At 39.4% G+C, this 6000-nt stretch overlaps 1 pseudogene; it reads left to right on the forward strand.

Annotated features, from left to right (window-relative positions):
• The first annotated feature begins 1225 nt into the window (after window positions 1–1225).
• LOC145964880 (uncharacterized) lies at window positions 1226–2207 on the forward strand (annotated as a pseudogene).
• The last annotated feature ends 3793 nt before the right edge of the window (window positions 2208–6000 follow it).

A 6000-nucleotide genomic window follows, 5' to 3' on the forward strand; every position in this document is an offset into this window, starting at 1 on the left:
CACATTAGCAGTCAGTAGTCGAAGTTTTTGCGTGTATACAAGCGTATACAAACAAATGCATACATACAACACACTAGAAGTCAGTCTAACTATGAATCAACTTCAGTCGAAGCTTTTCGGTATACAACACACTAGCAGTCAGTAGTCGAAGTTATTCCGTGTATACAAGCGTATACAAACAAATGCGTACATATAACACACGTTGATTCTTTAAAGTAACAATGGTAGATGGAAAGGTGGTACAAGTATTAACAAATACACCGTCTGCCTCAACTTGCTTCGACTAAAGAGTTGTACGTAACTAAATATGAATGGTATCATATGCCATCATCCATACATAAAGTATTAATTCATGGAGAGGATATAATTCGTTACAATGCCATTTTACCACTTGGACAGTTATCCGAAGATGCACAGGAATCAAGAAATAAAGACAAGAAGTTCAGATTACATCATGCTAGGAAATGTTCCAGGTTTGCCGCAAATGAAGATGTCTTTCATACATTACTTTACAAATCAGATCCGTATATAACCAATCTTAGAAGTAATTCTCGCAAAACTACCGTAGAATTAGACGAAGATGTATTACAGTTGCTATTAAACTAAATGTAAATTAATTTGTTGATCATTTAAAATAAATTTTAAAAGAACTAAAAAAATAAAAAATCGAAAAAATCGAGAAAAATGTAAAACATTAAAAACAAAAGACAATTTTAAAATATATATATGTACGTACAGTCTAAAAAAAATCTCCCTCTTCATGATGAATATCTTGATATTAGTAAAGGGTCTTACGTAATGTTTCAAGAAATAATGAACTTATTAGCATTCATATTACGAAGTATAATTTATTAAGTTTTCCGCCATCTTGGATCCGCCATTTTCTTTTACTTAAACTGCAGATTCGTCATTATCGACTATACAACACATAATAATATTTTTTCGTAAATCATGCACGGTTTGTTACAAATTTACTCGCATTCGTACAGTTTTGGCATTTTATGCCCACTTTATGGGATCCGCTATTTTGAATTTAGAACGAAATCAAAATTGGCGCAGAATATTTGTATAGCTTATTCAATTTCCGAAAAATTAAAAAAAAATAATGAAAATCCGTTAAGAATTGGCGCACGGCTCGAATTTTAATCACAAAAGGAGCTTCTAAACCCACTGTGCATTGTCGCGAATACTTAATTTGAATGTAAATATAAATAAGTATAATCTTATGCGCGCGGGATGTCATATCAAATTGCCGCGGGAGATTATGATGAAAAGAGCGGTGATTAATGTGCAATCAAAAGACAATGCGTGTTTCGCGTGGGCAGTGGTCGCCGCCCTATATCCCGCCGAAAGGAATGCGGAACGGGAATCCTCGTATCCGCATTACGCGACAGTGCTGAATCTCCGGGACATTGAGTTTCCAGTGACTGTGAATCAGGTTAGAAGAAATTTGAACTTGTTAACGACGTTTCAATCAATGTGTACAGCATCGAAAACGAGGGCATTGTTCCGATACGTCTTACGGAGCAAAAGCGGGATAAGCATGTGAATCTGCTATACGTGGAAAACGGCAACAACGTCGGACATTTCGCGTGGATCAAGAACTTATCCCGGCTCGTGAGCTCACAACTGAGCAAAAAGGACTACAAGAAATATATCTGCGACCGGTAAGTTTAATTTATATAATTTAAATAATTATAAGTTATATAACAAATTGTTCAAATCTTAATTAAAAAATGTTTTTCTTTTACAGATGCCTGCATTATTTTAGTTCGGACGACAAGTTGCAGTCACATACGGTCGACTGCGGAAAGATGAATGACTGTGCGATCCGATTACCGAGCGATAAGGACAAGTGGCTCGAGTTTAACAACTTTAATCGGAAGGAGCGGCTTCCGATCATCGTATACGCCGATTTGGAATGCGTTTTGACCAAGACTGAGGAAGAGAAGAACGCGTATCAACACCATCGGGTATTTAGTATCGCATATTATGTACATTGCTCGTACGACGAATCATTATCCGCGTACCATTCCCGTCGCAGTACTGATTGTATAGCATGGTTCGTTGAAGACCTTAAAAATTTAGCAATTCGCGTTAAGAATATTTTAACAACCAATGTCCCTATGGTAGATTTAACACCCGAGGAGTGGGGAAAATTCCATAGCGCCACTCATTGTCATATATGTGAAAAACCATTCGCGTAAGACGATACACGCGTACGCGATCATTGCCATCTGACCGGACGGCACAGAGGTCCCGCACATTCAAATTGTAATCTAAATTATAAAGAATCTCTTTGCATTCCCATAGTTTTTCATAATTTATCTGGTTACGATTCACATTTCATTATCAAGGAAATAGCCACAGCGTTCGAAGGGAGAATCGAGTTACTTCCAATAACGAAAGAGAAATATATATCGCTTAACAAAAATGTTGACCTTAAAGAAGAAAAATCGAAAAATCATGTAAAATCATGTAAAATTACGTTTTATCGATTCATACAAATTTCTAACATCGAGTCTCGACAAATTAGCATCATTTTTAGATAAAGATAAACTCAAAAGTTTCAAATCGGAATTTCAAAATTTATCCACCGAACATTTCAATTTATTAACACGGAAAGGCGTCTTTCCGTACGAATACATCGATTCCGTTGACAAGTTGCAAGATATGTATTTACCATCGCGCGAATCATTTTACAGTTCCTTGAGCGGTGAAACTGTATCCGAGAACGATTACGCGCACGCCGAGAACATCTGGAAGCGATTTTCCATTCGAACGCTAGGCGAATATAGCGATTTGTACCTCAAAATTGATGTCTTGTTATTAGCCGACATTTTTGAAAACTTTCGCGATAAATGTATCGAAAGTTACGGACTCGACCCCGCGTATTACTATACTCTCCCCGGATACACGTGGGACGCCATGTTGAAGCATACCAAGATCACGTTCGAGCTGCTTACAGATATCGACATGATTATGTTTATCGAACGTGGTATACGCGGCGGTTTGAGCCAATGTTCCAATAGATACGCTCGTGCTAATAACAAGTACATGGAGTCGTACGAACCATCGAAACCATCATCATACTTGATGTATTTCGATGTAAATAACTTGTACGGATGGGCAATGTGTCAGCCGTTACCCTGTGCCGATTTTCGATGGGTCGATGACGTGTCCAATTTTGACGTATCATCGATCGCACTAGATTCGCCTACAGGCTATATCCTCGAAGTCGATCTCGAGTACCCGCAACATCTTCACGATGCGTACACTGACCTACCGTTTTGCCCGACACACGACAAACCTGGCAAGCGAGAGCTCAAGCTGCTCGCAACGTTATACGATAAGAAGCGTTACGTGATACACGCGTTACGTGATACGCGTACACTACCGCAACCTGCAGCAGTGTACGCGTCGCGGTCTTTGTATAACAAAAATACACCGAATATTACAGTTTTCACAATCTCCCTGGCTTCGTAATTACATAGAACTCAATACACATTTCAGAACATTGGCTAAAAACGATGTCGAAAAAAATTTATACAAATTGATGAACAATGCGATATTTGGCAAAACGATGGAAAATGTGCGCAATCGTGTAGATGTAAAATTGCTAACACACTGGGATGGGCGGTACGGCACAGAGGCAATGCCAAACCAAATTTCCACAGCAGAAGCGTCTTTTCGGAGAACTTAATAGCTGTGGAATTGCGTAAACTCAAGGTGAAATTCTACAAACCAATTTACGTGGGTATGTGCATACTCGACATATCCAAGACGTGTTTGTATGAATTTCATCACGAGTATATGGCGCCAATGTATCGCGACAAAGGTAAAGTCATGTACACCGACACCGACAGTCTCATATATCACATTGAGTGCGAAGACGTATATGAGAATATGAAGCGCGACGTCAATAGATTCGACACGAGCGATTATGCGGTGAACAATGCGTACGGTATACCGCTTGTAAATGAAAAGGTACCGGGTCTAATGAAGGACGAAAACAACGGTTCCATAATGACCGAATTTGTTGGACTCAGCAAAGATGTATGCGTTACGAGTCGATGGGAAAAAGGATACGAAGAAAGTTAAAGGCGTCAAGAGCAACGTTGTCGCGAGAACGATAACGTTTGATGATTACACGCGGTGTTTGAAAGAAGAAATTGAAATGACGCGTCAGCAGTCGTGTATACGATCGAAACTGCACCAAGTATACACGATCTGCGAGACGAAAATTGCTCTGAGTCCATACGACGATAAGCGTATATCGTACCTGAAACCACCGATACGTTACCGTGGGGACATTATAGGATACCATTGTAAATAAATGCATATTTTGTTTATTATTGTATATATTTTGTACATAACCATGTATAATTTTTATATTTTTATATTTTATATATTATATATTTTATATCTTATATATTTATATTTTATATTTTATACGTATTTCATATATTTTATATTTTATATTTTAATAAATGTTTACAATACATTATTTTTATGTATCCAAGAGTTGTGTGATTTATCCATTCCAAACCATTTCACATATACGTCATCACCCTTTTTCTGTAAAATTTTTTCCATGAGATATACGTCAGAATTAGCGGCGCGTTGTAACTCATATTCGTAGAATCATCCAGCGACGAGATTTTCGCGCGAATCTTCGAGTATGAATGTCGCGGGATTAGTTTTCTGCACCTCGAAAATCTTAAACATTTCGATCGTCCAATTTGGCATAAAACCTTTTTCAAAAATGATCTTGTATTTACTTACGCGTACCGAATCACCTACTTTGAATCATATTTTTTTATCGTATTGTTGCGCCCGCGGGGCGAGGACCACGCGATATATCGAACGCGCGCGCGACACAACTAAAGCACACGCTTCCACTCGCGCACTCGCGCACTAGAAATAATGACACGGTTCTGAAGAACACAGAACTTTAATATGAACACAGAACGCACGAACAACAGATTAACACAACGGATTAATAACACAATTATGGCTCGTAAACGGGAACGCCTCCAGACAGCTCGACTGCTGTTTTTCGACTCAGCTGTTCTTCACCTATAAACAATCCTTGACAACCAGTTGTTCATCGTTTGCGATGCTGATTTGACGATCACGAACATCAGGGACGTAACAGTATGATTTGGTTCGTAAAGCATATTTAACAGTTTATCTACGATGCGGGAGTAACATCGACAAGTCTCATAGTGTGATGTCTTCGTATGCAATACATAATTTTTATATATCCAAGAGTAGAACGATTTATCCATTCCTAAACATTTTACGTAAACGCCAGATATTACATTTCAATACTATTACATTGCGGTACATGATAAAACATTTTAAATATTTAATAGATAATTGAATATAGTTTTGCGCTGATAGTCGCTTGATAGCCGTTCCATGCTGTTCGATAGCCGTTCAACGGTCGTTCGATAGCCGTTCATTTCCGTTCAACAGTCGTTCATTTCCGTTCGACAGCCGTTTGATAGCAGTAGATATGGGCCACTATGGTGCGTCAAAGCAAACCCCCACCGCTCGGCCCCTGACGCCGTGGGCGTGACCGGGTGAAGTGGAGGGAGGCGTTCTGATTGGTGGACTAGGATATTGATAAGCTGGTTTAGGTGCTAAATACCTGAAGAAATAATACCCCACCTCCCGAAGTCTCGATTTTGATTGGCTTGCACCATAGTGGCCCAGAGTTTGATTGGCTTGCACCATAGTGTAACCCAGAGCTGTAATTAGTCGACGCCGCCTATGTCGCCGATTCATCAAATTTTTATTTCCCTACCTCCACGGTACTAGACTCGAAGAAGCAATTCTCCTCCCACTACAGCTCTGGTCCACCTGTATAGGGTTCCAAGTCAAATTCCCGTTACCTAACCCTTAGTCTCGCTACGTCTTGGCAGAACGAACCCCCCACTTACCGACTTTCGGGGGGTAGCCGGTATATGTCTCGAGGAAACAATCCTTACCTCC

This window comes from Camponotus vicinus, unplaced genomic scaffold (assembly GCF_025532165.1).
Source record: "Camponotus vicinus isolate PSW18456_S1 unplaced genomic scaffold, iyCamVici1.0 SCAF_14, whole genome shotgun sequence".
In the NCBI taxonomy this organism is placed as follows: Eukaryota; Metazoa; Arthropoda; class Insecta; order Hymenoptera; family Formicidae; genus Camponotus; species Camponotus vicinus.